Source organism: Neovison vison, chromosome 6, assembly GCF_020171115.1.
Source record: "Neovison vison isolate M4711 chromosome 6, ASM_NN_V1, whole genome shotgun sequence".
NCBI classification, from domain to species: Eukaryota; Metazoa; Chordata; class Mammalia; order Carnivora; family Mustelidae; genus Neogale; species Neogale vison.
In genome coordinates this window covers 40,013,850-40,033,381 of record NC_058096.1, presented here as the reverse complement: position 1 = coordinate 40,033,381, position 19,532 = coordinate 40,013,850, and positions in this window count along the sequence as shown.

Here is a 19,532-nt window from a genome sequence, read left to right as displayed (position 1 = left end):
ATAGATTATCCTTGGTTCCAGGTTTTCTCTTTGAGCTCTTTGAATATATCATGACACTCCTTTCTGGCCTAAAAAGTTACTGCTGAAAAATCAGCTGGTAGACTTCTGGTGTTTCTCTTGTATGTTACTGCTTTTTTTTTCTCTTTTCTAAAAATTCTCTTTCTCACTACTTTTTGCTATTTTAATTACAATGTGTCTTGGTGGGGACCCTCCTTAACTCGACTTTATTGGAGGCTTTCTGTGCCTCCTGGGTCTAGATTTCTGTTTTCTTTCCCAGATTAGGGAAGTTTCAGCTTTCAGATCTTCAAATGCATTTTCTGTCCCCTTTTCTCTCTTCTTTTTCTGGGGTCCCTGTAAAATGAGTGTTGTTACCTTTGATGGTGTTGTTGAGTTTCCTTAATCTTTTCTCTTTTTTCTAGTAATCTTTTTTTTTCTCCTGTTCAGCTTAATTGATCTCTATTACACTGTCCTCCAAGTCACTGATTCATTCATCTGCTTCCCCTAGGCTGCTTATTTCCTCTAGTGTATTTTTAATTTTAGTTACTGAGTTCTTCATCTGTGATTGGTTCTTTTTTATGTTTTCTATCTTTTTGTGGGGGATCTCACAGAGGTGAGATCTTCACTCTTTTCTCAAGTCCAGTGGAAATCTTTATAACCATTACTTTAAATTCTCAATAAGACATATTATTTGTCTCCATTTCATTTAGCTCTCCTGCCATAATTTTGTCCTATTCTTTCATTTGGGTCATATCCTCTGTCTCCTTATTTTGTGTGACTCTATGGGTCTCTTTCTATGTGTTAGGAAAGTTAGCTACATCTCCAGCTTTTGCAAGTAATGGCCTTATGAAGAAGAGGTCCTGTGGTGTCCTGTAATGCAATGCTTCCTGTTCACCAAAACCTGGAGGGTCAGAGGTATCTCGTCTGTGTGTTTTCTGTGCCCTACTTTTGTGGCTGAGCCACATTTGCCTTCAGTTAAGTCATCTTCAGTGGCTCTATTTGCCTGTTGTGGGCAGAGTTTGGTTTCTATGTTGTCCTAGGCTGCCTTAAGCTTGAGTTGGATCAGACCAGGAATTTGCAAGAGATGTGATCCTACCAAACTTCAGGATACCCTCTCTACATTGTCCTATGGGAGGCTTTCACTGGTGGGTAGGCTTGAAGTTAGACCATATGTCTGTTCCCAGTCCACAGTTGGGGTCACAGTCAAACTGGTGCAAGTGATAGTATTCCCCTCTCCCTGGGGCAGGAGTTAATTTTTTTTTTTAATTTATTTATTTGACACACAGAGAGAGATCACAAGTAGGCAGAGAGGCAGGCAGAGAAGCAGGCTCCCTGCTGAGCAGAGTGCCCTATGCAGGGCTCTATCCCAGGACCCTGGAATCATGACCTGAGCCGAAGGCAAAGGCATTAACCCACTGGTGCCCCCAGGAGTTACTTTAGAATCGTACTGACCCCTGTTAGTTGTTTGCACAATGCCATGTTTCTGGCACCATTTTGGATGGACTCTTAACTGAGATCAGATTAGAGAGGGCGGGTCACTCTGTTAGCAAGCTAAATGGAGTATTTGTCCTATGCTGGTTGCTACAAGTGCACATGTATCTAGGCTGGGGTCAGGGGAGGGAAATGGTGCCTGCCGGTTCTTTTGCTCTTGAAGAAGTCTCCTAAAGATCCCTGCCCCTCCAGCATAGTCTCTAAAACTACAAAATAAATCTTCCCGTATACCCTAGGCATTTTTCAAACTGCTGCTTCTAAGCTGTATTGCAGTGGAGCTATTTGTTGTGCTGTCTCTTTAAGGGCAGGGGCTCCATTTCCTATTGCCCTCTGCCTCTCTCAGAGCCTGGCCTGCTGATTTTTAAAGTCCCAGGTGCTAAGCTCCACTGATTCTAAAACTTTGTGATGTTAAGCATTGCTAGTTTTCAAAGTCAGATATGGAATTTGTTTCCCAGTTTGTGTCGCCTGTGCCTAGGTTCATGGGGGTCTGCTCCTCTCCTCTGGTTGTGGTGACCCTCTCCCCCATGGACAATCTGGTAGATTAACTTGGTTCCCAACTGTACATCTGCCCCTCCTACCATTTTGATGTGGCCTCTTCTCTGTGTTTAGCTGTGGAAAGTCTTTCTGCTAATCTCCAGGTCATTTTCTAGGTTATAGGCACGGATGTGGGTGTTATCTAGGTGTATCTGTGGGACAAGTTGAGTTTGGGATCCTCCTACTCTGCCATCTTCCCCCAAAGCCTAAGGATACTATTTGAAATATCAATATAGGAATTGACCTAACAAAGAATTTCCAAGGCCATTTGGGGGACAAATACAAAAATTTTTAGTGCATTAATTTTAAAATATGTACAGGAAAAACAGATTTCTGAATGTCCAAAGCATATTTAAAAGTAGAAAAAATATAAAAATTAGAAAAATATGACATGCTATAAATATATAACATTAAAATATTTTAGGACAACTACAGGATAACACATAGAACAGAAACTGAATATAGACTCTAGAAATAGATTAGTGTGTAAATGTAGTAGGATGTCATTACCACTCAATGGAGAAAGGATATGTTGCTTAGTAAATGATGTTAGGAGGCTTGGCTCAGTATGTGAAGGAAAACAGAGTTGGATTTAAAACTCACACCAAAAATAAATAAATAAATTTAAAGTGAATTAAAGTGAAAATTCACTAAAGTGAATTAAGTTTTAAAGTAAAATTTATAGCACCTGTGCCTGGGTGGCTCAGTGGGTTAAGCCGCTGCCTTCGGCTCAGGTCATGATCTCAGGGTCCTGGGATCGAGTCCCGCATCGGGCTCTCTGCTCAGCAGGGGGCCTGCTTCCCTCTCTCTCTCTCTGCCTGCCTCTCCGTCTACTTGTGATCTCTGTCTGTCAAATAAACAAATAAAATCTTTAAAAAAAAAAAAAAAGTAAAATTTATAAAATAAAAAGAGTAAACATGTAAATCTTTTTGTGACCTGCAAAATAGTTGACTTCTTAACTGATAAAGTGCAAACATTACTTGTAAAATATTAATGTTTATGATTACATCAAAGTTAATAACTTGTGTTTGTAAAAGACTATAGGGAAAAAGTTGGCAAGTGGGAAACATGGAAGATGTTTGCAATAACATTGCTGATAAAGGATTATAATATCTAGGAAATAGAAGGAATCCCTGCAATTCAGACCAAAAAGAAAAAAGAAAAGAAAAGAAAAGATCAGAAACCTAATGGAATGGGGAATGTGGGTGGCTCAGTCAGTTAAGCATCTGCCTTCAGCTTAGTCATGATCTGGGGTCTTGGGATTGAGCCCCACATTAGACTCCTTGCTCAGTGGGGAGTCTGCTTTTCTCTCCTCCCTGCACCCATGTCAAATAAAAAATAAAATCTTAAAAAAAAGAAACCCAATAGAAATAGGCCACTATTCATAAGCTACTCACAAAAGAGAAAAATTAAATATCAGGTGAATATGTGAATAAATGTTCAAATTAGGGAAATGCCACTCTAACCAATTAGGTTAGAGGTATCATTAAATTTAATATCTTCTGTTTTTCTTCATTTTCTTGATATGACTGCTGGAAAATAAAATTTGTAAGCATAGCAATCTGCTGGACAGCATTGATACAGATTATCACTCTAAGTAGCAATCAGTGATTTCTTTCCTGAATTTTAAAAATCTAATTCTAATTCTATAAAAATTTTTAAATTCTAAATTCAAGAACTTCAATTCAGGAATTTTGATTCAAGAATTTCAATCAAGAAATTTTTTGCATTTTTGAAATCTCATTCTATTTCTAAAAAGCATTTTTAAAAATCTGGTACAAATTTGTTTGCAAAATAGTACCTGAAGTGAAGCTGTTTATAGAGCTTCTGGTTACAGGCTGCTGCCTCAGAACCCTCTGGGGATGTGATACCACACAGGCCCACATTCTCTCATATAACACTTGGGGGACAGATAAGCTTTCAAAAATCAGAAATTTTTAAATGCTATGTACATAATTCACTTTACCATATAAACACCACTATCTGCAGAAGCACCCTAAAGTCATCTGAATTGCTGAGCACAGTGTATGAATATTCAATCCAAGTGGAATAATTGAAGATTATTAATAGTATCTCAGCTTATATAGTAATAATCTGTAAAAGGACTTTGTGTTGATTTTTTTTAATGAAAACAAACCAAGCATATATGCAGTTTCAAGATAAGCTGAAACGTTGGATCTATATATTCAATAAATTACAAATAGATCTGAGAATCTTGGAAAATGGTGTATACTACTTTCAGTATCATTTTATTGGAATTGGACCTCTGAGAACATGGCTGAGAGATTCTTGAGAGATGAACTATGACTTAGCCTTTCTTTTTAACAAATCTGTTCAAATATTCACATGCTAAACAATTCACTCATTTAAATGTCCAGTTCAGTGTGGTTTGAGGTATAGTCATAGAAATGTACAACCATCACCACAGTCAAATTTTTAACATTTTTATCATGTAAGAAAGAAACTAAATACTGTGGCTATAACCTCTATCTCTCCATTTCACCTAAACCCTAAGCAACCACAAATCTACCTCTGTCTCTATAGATTTACTTATTCTGGACTTTCAAGCGAATGAAATGATGTAATATGTGGTCTTTTGGGACAGACTTTCACAGCACAGTGTTTTTAAGGAAAATAGTCTTATAAAGCCTTTTTCAATGTTGTCTGAGCTATTAACAGGGGTTCTACCCAAGCAGATTTTCTTTAATTGATTCAACTGTTCTGACCTTGTGTTTTATTCAAGGCCAGCAATTAACTGATTACAGTTTCACCATATCATCCAGAGAATTTTTTTCCCATCGTCAGCATCATCCTCACAATTATCCACCTGCTTCACTATGGTTTAAACTATTTCTGTAATATTCCCATCTCATAATTTTCCCTTTAAGGAATGCACAATAGGCACATTGTTGTTAATGTTCAGCATTTCTTCAATGTGAGCCTTTTTCTAGTTTAATTGCACTTTCACTGATGCATATTTGGTGAACTAATAAGGTTTAATGTAGTCTTTTCATTAGTATCAGGAAACCCTTTAAAGTCTTCAACTGCTTGCTTATTTTGAAGGATCTGCAATATCCTCACTTTCTGCCCTCTAGACATTGGCAGATGCCTCCTTTCCTATTTCTGTCACCTACAGGGGCATGTTTAGCTATTTCAAACTGTTCGTTTGTAGTTAATTACAAAACTATAAAATAAAACAAACAATGAAACATCAGTGAATTGCAGCATCACTTATGGCCGAGAGGAAGCAGAGACACAACCCATGCTTCATGGAAGGTCAGATTCTGCTTTTAAAAAAACTTTGGCTCCAAGCTGACCAAAAATTTAGTTTTCAGAGCTTTTGGGGGTAATTATGTACAAGAGAATGTGGACCTGAATATTATACATACTAAGTAATCTTTCTAAAGATGCAAATAGTCCTGGATTCCAAAATGTATCTGTTCCCAAGAGATTAAAGTAATCGAGTGGTTTCTTGTTCTGTTCTAGAAATATCAGTTAGGTGAACTTGATTGATAGGTTGTACCTGTCTTCCATATCTTTACTGTCTGTTCTATCTATTACCAAAAAAGGGTATTAAAAATCTTGAAATCTACTTGTGTATTTTTTTGTTATTAGGTATATATACATTTAGAATTCTAATATCCTCCTGATTGATTTTTTTTAATTGAGATTTCATTTGCACTTAATATTGTGTAAATCTAGTGTACAACATGTTGATTTGATACATTTATCTACTACAATATGATTACCACTGTAGCTTTAGCTAACATATCACGTCACATAATGATCTTTTTTGTGTGTATATGGTAAGAACATTTAAGATCTAATCTCAGCAATTTTGAAGTATATAATACAGTATTGTTGCCTATAGTTACTATACTGTGGTGTTGTCTGTTTTTTGGTTTGTCTTCCTTTTTCTTTGTTCATTTGTTTTGTTTCTTAAATTGCACATATGAATGAAATCATATGGTATTTGTCCTTTTCTGACTGACTTCCTTGACTTAGCATTATGCTCTTCAGATCCATCTATGTTGTTGCAAATGACAAGGTTTCATTTTTTTTGAAATGAATAATATTCCACTGTGTCCAGTCTACCAGTCTCTGCCTTTTGATAGATTTTTTTCCTTCCATTTGCCTTCTTGCTACTTGTTTGATGCCTGTGCCCTCTGTTTTTGTTTCTTTGTTTCTCCTTGCCTGTTTTCTTATGGGGTGATTTAATATTTTCCTATTTATCAACCGAATTAGTTTTTAAAATCTTACTTTATTACTTTCAAGTAAATTTCACTATGGATTGAAGTATTCTTATTTAACATATTCTACTTCAAATTAATATTACACCATTTCATGTGTAATATACTACACTTAAAAATACAATTTTATTTAAACCTGTTCCCATCCTTTGTGTTATTGTTATCATTTCTTTTTCTTCTACTTACGTTATATACCTCATAAGCATTGCTATAATTTTTCCTTTAAGTAATCAGTTGCCTTTGGGGAGGTTAAGAAAAGAAAGTTGACCTTTTATATTTACTCATCTATTTACCATTTCTAGGGCTTTTTCAGACTTCCTATAAATCTGAGTTTCCATCTGGTATCATCTCCCTTCAGTCTAAATAAAATTCCTTCATTGGCAACACAATTTCCCAATTTTGTCCAGAAATGTTTTTATTTCACCTTCATTTTTTCAATATATTTTTGTGCCATAGAGAATTTTAGATTGGCAGGTGTTTTCTTTTTCACCAAGCATTTTAAAGGGGTCATGTTGTCATTATCTTGACCTCAACTTTTTCTGATAAGTCAGTTGCCATTCTTTTATTCTTGTTTCTCTATACAATATGTTTATTTTTCTGTAGCTGCTTTGAACATTTTCTTCTGGATTTCAGCAACTTGATCAATGCACCTACTTAATGGTTTTCTTTTTGTTTTTCCCTTCTGTATTTGGCTAAACTTTCTGCTCTTGTAGGTTTTTATCTGTAAACAAATTTGGAAAATTCTTAACCATATTTTTCAGATAGTCTTTTCTGGGTCATTCTCTCTCCTCTTCTGGGGCTCTGATTACATGTATGTTAGATTGCTTGACATATTCTCTCAGGTCATTGAGGCTCCTTATAATTTTTCACAAACTTCTTTCCTCTCAGTGCTTCAATATGTGTCTGCAAGACAATTGGTCTTTTTTTTTTTATTGTGTCCAATATGCTATAAAAACTATGCCATAAAATTTTATTTTTTATTGTATTTTTCAGTTCTATTTCCATTTAGTCCTTTTCTATAATTTCCAAAGATCCTGAAATTATTCATCTTATCATCCATTATATCCATTTTGTCTTTTAGAATCTTTAAATATCTACCATAGTTATTTTGGTGACTATAAATTCTGGAGTACCTATCAGATCCTGCAGCACAGGGGTATAGTTGATTGATGGCCCTCCCTATTATCTACTGAAAATCATTTCCTTGTTCACACTGACGGCAAAGTCCTATGGGACAGTCCATATAATAACAGCTAAAAGGGAGAAAAAAGATCAAACTTAATTTACAGACAGATTCCTTGGCATGTGGTCGCAAGACTAAAAGAGACAGAGGTTTCATTATAAACCACATTTAAGAGCTTCTGTGAAAGACAGCAGTGAGGGAAAATCTTTCCAATGAGAAGAACCGCAAGTGTGTATCTAGTTATCCACTTTGATTGAAGAGGTGGCCCAATATGAGACTATATATAGTTTGCTGGTTAGGGGATTTAAAGGAAAAGGACTAGAATATTGGAGGGGAGAAGATATAGTGTACAGAGTCATTTGGATGGAAATATGGGGTGGTCATAAAAAGAGAAGACTTTTGTATCTAATGTGAATACCTACCAGAAAGCACCCATCACTGAAGAAGCATTGGTCAATGATCAGTTGATGTTAGCCTTCATCATTGGTCCAAACCAGCATGATGGGCATATGAATGCTGTGTTATGGCGGTAGACATAGGAACTATTATGAACCCAATGTCATGGGCTCTCACTAAGGCTCTCTCACTTCTGCCTTTGAACGTTCATGTTAGCAACAGAGACCAATATGGCACCCCACATATGACACAATTCCTCAAGGATACCACTTGGCCACTGGTGATAACTCAAATACACAAGCTCCTTTTTTCCAGAAGGACCCGCAGTTCATACTTAAAGTGATAGATTACCTATACCAGTACTCTCAGTCCTTCACTGGGAAGTCTGTGCTTCCTATCCTGATTGTTCTGGGCTCTGTAGGAGTAGAGTTTTTATTTATGAAGGAATTATACTCTTGCCGAAGGACATAGTAACAACCCTATTGAACAAGTCCGGCTGCCAAAAGGGGGCCTTGCATTTCTTGTATCCAGGCACCAGCAGGTAAAAAGTCATCTTAATGTCAGAGGTCATTGACACTGATTGGCAGGAAGAGGTGGGCTGCCTTTATATGAGGACAGAAAAGAGTAAGTATGAAACACAAGTGGTTAATTTGTGTTTTTGGCAATCCTTTTCCCAAATGACGCTGTCATTCAATACATACAACAATCTCAAATTAAGAAAATAAAAGTGATTTTCAGTGGTTCAAAGCCTTAGGATTGAAGGTATGGATCACATGATCAGTTAAGCCAACTAGACTTGCCAAGGTGATAGCTGAGCATAAGAGGAATTTCAAATGTTCGAGTAAAAGGCAGAGGATGGATATTAGTTACAGGAATAAATGAACTGCAATGACAGAGGCTGTAGTTTGTTCTGCTAACTAATTTTCTTCTCGAGGGAGGTATATGTTAGAACCACAAAGGAGCTGCTCTTCAAACCTATGTGGAGAAGTAAATCTCTGTGGTGGAAGGATAAACTGTGGCAGCCATGAGAAAATGATATGCAGATCTCTGGCTGTGGAGAGTGTAATTGATTTCCTGCAAATGGCTCCCAGCCAGACTAAGCATAACAGGTTTGGTTAAGGGAAGCCTTTCCTGGCATGTGCAAGGCTCTTCTAATGGGCAAAAATGGCTGGAGGACAGTCTTCCTTAGAACTTCACTTCAGTCTAAAATGCTATCACCCAATCTTTTGTTCTCTCTCTCCCTCACTCAGAATCAGACCTGCATTAATCTTGTGGCTCTCCCAGGCTTGCTCAATTCTCTCCCATTTTTTCCCCCTCACATCCTTTCCCTTAATAAATTCCTTGCTTGTCTAAGCTCATCTTGGTGTTTGCTTGATAGAGGACCCAGACAAACATATTATTTCATAGTACTTGCATACTTGTTCTCATATATGGGTTATTTGTGGATTTTTAAACTGATTCTTCCCTTAACTATGGGTCATATCTTCTACTTATCACCTATCTAGTAATTACTTCATTATATTCTTGTACATTGTTCATAAGTTATAAACACTCTGGATTCTTATATTTTCCTCTGAAACTGTTGAATTTTGTTTAGCAGGCTGTTCAATAACTGATGGACAGCCTTGAACACAAAAAAGTGTAGTTTTATGTTCTGCTAGGCAAGTCAATTTTTGTTTTGCTCTTAATCTAAAAATGAATTCTTTAGTACTGATAAATCATCTTAAAGTATGTCCCTTCTGGAGTATCAGTAGAAAACCTGAGGTCTTTGTAGGGTTTCTCTAATGTGGTAAGACTTGGACTCAATACTCTCATTACTCTTGTGGTGGAGACTAACTACATTTCCTCCTCATCTCCATCAGTCTCATAGCTGTTGCTCCCTACTGGGCTCCTTGGAACATGTTTGCACAAACAGAACAGTTCTGGAGTTAGCAAAGAAATTGGGGAGACTTATATATAGAATCTGGGACTCTCCCTATATATTTTTTGTTGTTGTTGTTCTAGGATTTTGCCCTTCAGTTTTTAGTCATTCTAGCATCCCTGAACTCTATACTCTATATAATCAGGTAAAAAAAAAAAAAAAAAAAAAAAAAGTATGGCATTCTGCTTAAAATTTGTCAGCTATTGCTGGAGAGAATACTTGGGTAAAAATCTCCCCCATGGTGTTTCCTTTATTAAAATGTTGGATTCTTTCTAGTTTCTGGCTGATCTTTGATTGGTCTCCACGTCTTTCAGTTGTACTTTATATTATTTTCAGGGTTGAATATTGCTGTTTGTTAGAGAGTTAGTTCAATAACAAAAGCTCCACAATTACTAGTGACCTGAATTCCCAGTCAGCTTATTACCTAGGGCAGCTCAAACCTACAGCAATATTTTTCTTTAATCACTTTCTTATAGAACAAAGTTGTTAAATATGCAATATAGTAGGTGCTCAATAAATATTTGTTGAATTAATAAGTATGACTGGATATTCATAGATCTTTAAACAATTCTTTGAGAAACCTAAAATATGGGGTGCCTGGGTAGCTCAGTCAGTTAGATGTCTACCTTCAGCTCAGGTCATGATCCCAGGAGCCTGGGATAGAGCCCCGTATTGGGCTCCCTGCTCAGTGGGAACCCTGCTTCTCCCTCTCCCTCTGCCATTCTCCCTGCTTGGGCATGCTCTTTCTTTCTTTGTCAAACAAATAAATAAAATCTTAAAAAACAAAAAAAGAAACCCAAAACATGAAAGAAAGATCAACACAATGAAAAGAGCCAGGGTAAACAGTATATGTTGCCAAAAGATAAAAAAAGAGATATTGTTTCTATAAAACAAGAAAACCCATACATGGGACCAGTAGATAACAAGATAATAAGAAAGAATTCTTGGAAATTTAAAATAAGTGAAATATACTTCATCCTTATTGTTGGGAAATAAAAGAGATCTTCTAAAAAGGGAATAAAAGGAAGATGTTAAAAATAGACAACATAGATGACATTTAAATCATCAATTCAGGATGTTCAATAGCTTACTAAGCAGTAGGATAAAGGACAACATAAGGGAAAGTAAAGACAATAAAGAAGAAATGAATGAAAATAAAAGTAAAATAATAATACCCAGAATGAAATGACATAAGACTTTATATTTAGTGAGCTGGTCCCTAGAACAATAAATAGGGGGAAAATAGATATATGCCAAGGCCAATCAGAGCATAATTTAGAATGCAAGGATTAAAGCATTCTTAAATCTTTGAGAGTAAAATAAGTTACATATATGAGATCAATAGTTCAAACAGCAATCAAATTGAAAACTATAATACAATAATGGATTATTTCAAAATTCTATGTAAAATTTATTTTGTTTTTATTTATTTACATTCCAGTTAACATACAGTGTTATATTAGTTCCAGGTGTATAATTTAGTGATTCAACACTTAAAATCTCCAGTGTACGTCACTGTGACAAGGGCACTCTTTTTTTTTTTTTTAAAGATTTTTATTTATTTATTTGACAGAGAGAGATCACAAGTAGGCAGAGAGGCAGGCAGACAGAGAAGTGGGGGGAAGCAGGCTCCCTGCCGAGCAGAGAGCCCGATGTGGGGCTCGATCCCAGGACCCTGGGATCATGACCTGAGCCGAAGGCAGAAGCCCAACCGCTGAGCCACCCAGGTGCCCCGACAAGGGCACTCTTAATCCCCATCACCTATTTAACCCATCCCTCAACTCACCTCCCCCTCTGGTAACCATCAGTTTGTGCTCTGTAGAAAAAGAGTCTGTTTCTTGGTTTGCCTCTCTTTTCTTTTCCCCTATACTCATTTGTTTTGTTTCTTAAGTTCAACATATAAATGAAATTATATGGTATTTGTCTTTCCCTGTATGACTTATTTCTCTTAGCATAATGCTCTCTAGCTCTATCCACATCACTGAAAATGGCAAAATTTCATTCTTTGTTTTGGCTGAGTAATATTCTATTGTATATATGTCAATGGCCATTTGGACTGTTTTCATAATTTTGCTATTGTAGATAATGCTGCTATAAACATCAGGGTTCATGTATCCATTTGAAATTAGTATTATTTATTTATTTATCTGAGAGGGAGAGCATGTGTATACATGAATGCGGGGAGGGGCAGAGGGAGAGGAAGAGAGAGAATCTTAAGTAGGCTCCATGCTCAGGATAGAACCTTACTTAGGGATCAATCTCATGACTCAGATCATGACCTAAGCCAAAATCAAGAGTTGGACACTTAACCAACTAAGCCACCCAGGTGCCCCTGAATTGGTATTTTTGTATTCTCTGGGTAAATACGTAGTAGTACAATTCCTGGATCATAAGGCAGTTCTATTTTTAACTTTTTGAGAACCTCCATACTGTTTTACATAGTGGCAGGACCAGTTTGCATTCCCACCAGCACCGTAAGAATGTTGCCCTTTCTCCACATTCTTGCCAGCACCTGTTGTTTCTTGTGTTGTTTAGACAGTCTGACAAGTATGAAGTGATATCTCATGTAGTTTTGATTTGTATATCTCTGATGACCAGTGATATTGAATATTTTTGTATGTGTATGTTAGCCTATGTATTGCCTTCTTTAGAAAAATGTCTATTCATGTCCTCTGCCCATTTCTTAACTGGATTATTTGTTTTTACTTGATTTTTTTATATTTTAGATAATAACCCCTTTATGAGATATGTCATTTGCAAATGTCTTTTTCCATTCTGTAGGCTGCCTTTTAGTTTTGTTGATTGTTTCAGTGTGTAGAAGCTTTTCATTTTGATGAAATTCCAATAGTTTATTTTTGCATTTATTTTCCTTGCCTCAGGAGACGTATCTAGTAAGAAGTTTCTATAACCAATGTCAAAGAAGTGACTGCCTCTTTTTCCCTCCAAGATTTTGGTGGTTTCCTATCTCATATTTAGGTCTTTCATTCATTTTTGAATTTATTTTTGTGTGTGGTGTAAGAAAGTGGTCCAGTTTCATTCTTTCGCATGTAGCTGTCCAGTTTCCCCCACACCATTTGCTTGATAGAGTGTCTTTTTGCCATTCAATATTCTTTCCTGCTTTGTCAAACATTGACCGTATAGTTGTAGGTTCACTTATGGGTTTTCTATTCTGTTCCATTGAACTCTATGTCTATTTTTGTGCCAATTCCATACTGTGTTGATCACCATAGATTTGTAATATAACTTGAAGTCTGGAGTTGTAATGCTTCCAGCTTTGCTTTTCCTTTTCAATATTGCTTTGGCTATTTGGGGTTTTTGTGGTTCCATACAAATTTCAAGATTGCTTGTTCTAACTCTGTGAAAAATGGTGGTGGTATTTTCACAGGAATTGCATTAAGTGGGTAGATTGCTTTGGGTAGCATTTTAATAGTATTTTTCTAATCTATGAGCATGGAATGTTTTTCCATTTCTTTGTGTCATCTTTAATTTCTTTCACCAGGGTTTTATAGTTTTCAGAGTACAGCTCCTTTACCTCTTTGATTAGGTTTATTCCTAGTTATTTATGGGTTTTGGTGCAATTGTAAATGGGATCAATTCCTTGATTTCTCTTTCTGCTGCTTCATTATTGATGTATATAGAATGCAACAGATTTTTGTACATTGATTTTATATCCTGCAACTTTTCTGAACTCATGTATCAGTTCTAGCAGTTTTGGGGGATGTAATCTTTTGAGTTTTCCGTATATAGTATCATGTCTGTAAATAGTGAGAGTTTTCCTTCTTCCTTACTGATTTGGATGCTTTTTACTTCTTTTTGTCCTCTGATTGCTGAGGCTTGGACCTCCAGTACTATGTTAAGTAACAGTGGTGAGAGTGGACATCCTTGTCTTGTTCCTGACTATAGAGGAAAAGCTCTTAGTTTTTCCCCATTAAGGATTATATTAACTGAGGGCTTTTCTTATATGGCCTTTATGATGTTGAGGTATATTCCCTCTAACACTAGGTTTTGAGGGTTTTTAACATGAATGAATGTTGTATTTTGTTAAATGCTTTTCTGTATCTGTTGAGAGGATCATAGAGTTCTTATCTTTTATCAATGTGGTATATCACATTGATTGATTTGCAAATATTGAACCGCCCTTGCAGCCAAGGAATAAATCCCACTTGATTATGGTGAATGATTCTTTTAATTACAGTTGGATTCAGTTTCCTAGTATTTTATTGAGAATTTTTGCATCCATGTTCATCAGGGATATATGCCTATAATCATTTTTAGTGGAGTCTTTGGTTTTGGTGTCAGGGTAATGCTGACCTCATAGAATGAGTTTGGAAGTTTTCCTTCTTTTCCTTTCTTTCTTCTACCTTTCATTTTTCTTTTGGGTTTGTTTTTTGTTTTTGTTTTTGTTTGGAATAGTTTGAGAAGAATAAGTATTAACTCTTCTTTAAATGTTTGTAAGATTTGTCTGGGAAGATATCCAGCCCTGGACTTTTGTTCCTTGAGAGATTTTTTTTTTAAATTACTGATTCAATTTCTTTGTTGTTTATTGATCTGTCGAACTTTTCTGTTTCTTTCTCTTTCAGTTTTGGTAGTTTATGTTACTAGGAATTTATCCATTTCTTTCAGGTTGTCCATTTTGTTGGCATATTATTTTTCACAATATTCTTTTATAATTGTTTGTACTTCTGTGCAGATGGTTGTTATTTTTCCGCTCTCACTGTGATTTTATGTATTTGGGTCTTTTTTTGATAAATCTGGCTGGGGATTTATCAGGGTTTTTTTTTTTTTCCCAAAAAAGCACCTGCTAGTTTCATTGATATGTTCTTTTACAATTGCTATTATTTCCTTCCTATTGCTTGCTTTAGGCTTCATTTGTTGTTCTTTTCTAGCTCCTTAAGGTGTAATGTTAGGTTGTTTATTTGAGATTTTTCTCGTTTCTTAAAGTAGTCCTATATTGCTATATACTTCTGTCTTAGGGTCATTTTTGCTGCATCCCAAAGATTTGGACGATTGTATTTTTTTTCTATGTATTTTTTTATGTATTCTTTGATGTCCTGGTTCACTCATTTATTATTTAGTAGCATGTTGTTTAACCTTCATGTATTAATGGTCTTCCCAAATTTTTTCTTGTGGTTGACCTCAAGTCTCATAGCATTGTGGTCAGAAAATATGCATGGTATTATCTCAATCTTTTTGTACTTGTTGAGCTTTGATTTGTGACCTAGTGTGTGATCAACTCTGGAGAATGTCCCATGTGCACTTAAAAAGAATGTGTATTCTGCTGTTTTAGGATGGGATGTTCTGAATATATCTGTTAATTCTATCTGGTCCAGTGTCTCATTGAAAGCCATTTTTTCCTTATTGATTTCTGTTTTGATGATCTATTCCTTGATGTAAGTGGGGGTGTTAAAGTCTCCTACTATTATTATATTATCATAATGAGTTCCCCTAGGTTTGTTAGTAACTGTTTTATATATTTAGGTGCTCCCGTTTGGGGAGCATAAATACTTACAATTATTAGATCTTCTTATTGCATTGTCTTATTTAATATGATACAGTATCTTCCCTCATCTCTTGCTACAGTGTTTGTTTTTGTTTTAAGGTTTTATTTGTCTAATCTAAGTATTGCTGCTCTGGCTTTCTTTCACATCCAGTTACATGACAATGTTTCTTGACCCCCTCACTTTCAAATTGTGGGTGTCTTTAGGTCTAAAATAAGTCAGCATATAGATGGGTCTCGTTGTCTTTGTTGTTGTAGATGTTATTTTTACCCATTCTGACACCATATGTCTTTTGGTTGGAGCATTTAGTCCATTTACATTCAGAGTAATTATTGTTAAATAAGTATTATTACCATTTTATTACTTATTTTGTCATTGTTTCTGGATATTTTCTCTGTCCCTTTCCAGTCTTTGTTGCTTTGGGTCTTTCCTTTCCACTCAAAGAGTTCCCTTTAATATTTCTTGCTGAGCTCTTTTATTGATCACAAACTCCTTTAGTTTTTGTTTCTCTGGGAATATCTTTATCTCTCCTTCTATTGTGAATGATAGCCTTCCTGGGTACAGTATTCTTGGCTGCAGATTCTTTTATATTTTGAATATATCATGCTATACTTCTTGGGCTTGCCAATGTTCTGTTGAGAAATCTGCAGCTAGCCTTATGGGTATTCCCTTGTAAGTCAGCGACCTCTTTTATCTTGCTGCTTTTAATATTTTTTCCTTTTTCATTATATTTTGCAAATGTAATTTATCTTTGTGTTGACCCACTTTTTAAAAATTTTGATGGAAGTTCTCTGTGCCTCCTGGGTCTAGATGTTCTTCCCCAGATTAGTTTCCTTCCGCAGATTAGGAAAGTTTTCAGCTGTTATTTCTTCAAAAACATTTTTTGCACCCTTTTCTCTTTTCTTCTTCTGTGACATCTATAATGTGAATGGTATTATGTTTGATGGAGTTACTGAAGTCCCTGCGTTTATTTTTGTGTTCCATAATTCTTCTTTCTTTTGCTCAGCTTCATTATTTTCCATTATTTTATCTTATATATCACTAATTCATTCCTCTATTTCTTCCAGCCAACTGTTCACTGCATCAAGCCCATTTGTAATCTCAGTTACCACATTCCTCTTTTCTGACTGATTCTTTTTAATTATTTTATCTTTGTGGTAATGGTCTTCCTGAAGTCTTCCATTCTTCTCTCAAGCCCAGTGAGTATTATTATGATTGTTGCTTTAAATTCTCCATCAGGAATATTAATTGTATTTGTTTCATTTCGATCTGTGGCCATGAGCTTATCTTCTTTGATTTGGGATATACTCACCCAACTTGGAATTTTGTCTATGCCTCTGCCTTCTCCCATGTGTTAGGAAAGCCCATTATGTTTCCTGCTCCTGAGACTAATGGCTTTATGAAGAAGAAGTCATACAATGTCCAGGGTCTGGCACTTCAAGTGTCCCTGGTGTGTGCTGTGTGCACTCTGCTGCTGTGTTTTGGCTGCTCCATCCCACAGGTCAGTCTTCTGCAGAGTTTCTCCTTGCCTGCAGTCACTGTGTTTAGTCTTGAACAAGAACATGGTGAATCTTATGACTACGTGTGCTCTGGTCTGTTTGTAAAAGGAGAGCTGATACTCCTTCCAGCAGAACTGAAACCCCGCCAAGCTCTCTGGTTGGGAGACACTGTGTGAGCAGGAGTTTCCACTGGTCTTCTGGGGAAGGGGACCACACCATTGAGACTGAGACGATCTTGACAGAGAAGAACAGCCTCACTGGAGCACTGGGGTGTGTAACTTGGTGTAAGAAAGTTAGGCAGCCAGTGTATGTGCTGAGCTGCTTCCCACAGGTGGCTCTGTGTTTATGCTGAGGGACTGGGGAGGGAAATTGTGCCAGCTAGCTCCTTTGGTCCCAGAGAATGTCTCTGTGAATGCTGTCTCTCAAGGAAGTGCTCCAAGAAGAGTGAGTAAGGGGCCCCCTGTGTGTCCCAGGTGTTTTTCAGATCACTCCACACTGTCTACCTCTAGATTATTTGCCTGCCTTTTCTCCAGCAGCAGCACCGTGCCCTCTGGACTCTATCCCGCCCAGCACTACTGACTTCTAAACTCCAGGCTTTAGGGGTGTGATTTGGGTAGGGATTTGTGCTGGTATTCTGGAGGAGGGGGCACCACATTAGGACTAAGTCAAGCTTGACCAATAAAGGCAGTCCTCCCAGGGTGCGGGGAAGTGGGCCTTGGTGTGGGCAAGCTATATAGCCAGTGTTGATGCTGTGGCTTCCTGCAGGTGGGTCTGTGTTTATGCTAAGGGGTAGGGTAGGAAAATGGCACCAGCCAGCTTCTTTGTCACTGGAGAATCTCCATGAATGCTGTCTCTCAAGGAAATGTTCCAAGAAGAGCTAATAATCTCCCTATCATGTGCCCCAGGCCTTCTTTAAGTTGCTCTTTCCACGTTGTCCCTGAGTTCTTTGCCTGCCTTCTCCACTAGAGCTGGGCAGCTCCCTGAGCATTCTATCTTAGTCAAGCTGACAGACCTTTAAAAATCCAGGCTTTAAACCCTGCTGGTTTTAAGAATTCACAAAAATCAGTCCTTCTCATTTTTCCCAGCCAATGGCTTTGGGGAAATGTTCTCTTTGTGCATTCCCCTAAGTGCTCCACCTCCTCTAAACCTTCTCCTTGACTGTGACTCCCTCCCCTCTGCACCCTCTGCAGCACCCACCATCTCCATTTTTTCCCTGAACCATGTCTCTGCACTTCCTATGTTCTTCCATATGGTTTCTTCTCTCCCTTTGGTTGTGGAATTTGTTCTAACAGTCTTCAGGTTAGTTTCTGGGGTATTTAGAATGATTTCATTGTGCCCTAGTTGTGTTCATGGGACGCGATAACCCTAGAGTCCTCCTATTCTGCAGTGAGCTTCCTCTTGGAATAGAGGTTCCTGCTTTAATAATTGGAGTGAAATTATTTTCAAGGTAGAGTTCTATATTTATCAATCAAGTATGAAAATAGAATAAAGCATTGAGACATGTGATGGCTCAAAATGTTAATTTTTTTTTTTTAATGTTCCGTCTATTGGGAACCTGTTGAAGAGTGTGAACCATAAAATGAAGACATAAAATTTAAGATTTGGCAAGAAAAGAAGTCTGTCACAGAGGCAACGGTAATATTCAGATGATGGCAGTTGAAGAAGCCTAAAATGTAGATGGTCTAGATTAGAACTGAAGAAGAGCAATGGGAATGGGAATGATGACTCCAAGAAAAGAAAATGGAATAGGAAAATAGAATATAGAAAATATTTTAGATAGGTAGGTGGCAGAAATTTGGGGGACTTGGCAAATTATTGTGGGTACATTAAAAAGGTCAAAAATATGAAATAATCGTTAACTTCAGGGGAAAAAATAAAAGGTACATAAAAATGAGGCATAGACATAATTTACTCCTTGATTCAAGAGTAGAAAAAATATATTGAGGAAGAGAGGAGAGTGAAGTTATCACACACAAAATGGAAAATCAGGAGATAATGCTTAAAATACTTTTGCCAGTACATGTTAAAATAAACATTGTTTAGAAAAACCTTTGTAAATGAGAAGTAATCATATGAATTGAGGATGGCTTATGCTGGTAAAGCAATATTTTGGATGAAATAGAAAAATATATTGCTATTTTTACATTTTATGTTCTTCAATATTTTTACATGTATTACTTTGATAAAAATTTTATATTTAAAAATTTTGTTTAATTAAAAGAATTGGAAGAAAGGGAGTAAGTGTCAAGGATTTAGATATGGGAGGAACATTTTAAAAGGCAATGAAGATACAAGCCTGGTAGTAGTAGATGTGTGTGTGTGTGTGTGTGTGTGTAAGAGAGAAAAAGAGAGAAAGAAATAGTCGGACATAGGACATTGTATTGAAAACTATATGAATGTTTCCTTTGCTAAAATGAACCTCAAACTGTAGCTTATGGGCAGCTAGTGACCATTTCTGATCAGAGAAGTTTGTTCAGCGAATTTAAATGGGCATCACTGTGAAATAAGATTGAACTCTAGGCAACTGGATGTAAGACCATTTAATATAAGGACTAGATTTGGGTTTGGAAAGGAAGAAGTGGGTCTCAGAAGGCTGAAGGAATAACCATCAGATGGGTCTTGGATGACTGGTTGACTATTCGATCTAAAGAAAGCATGAACAAAGAAATTCCAGAAATCTGAGTTTGTAGCAAAAATACAAATACACATGTGTATATCACACATACATGCAAAAAAAAAAAAATACCTAGTCTTGGATGTAGC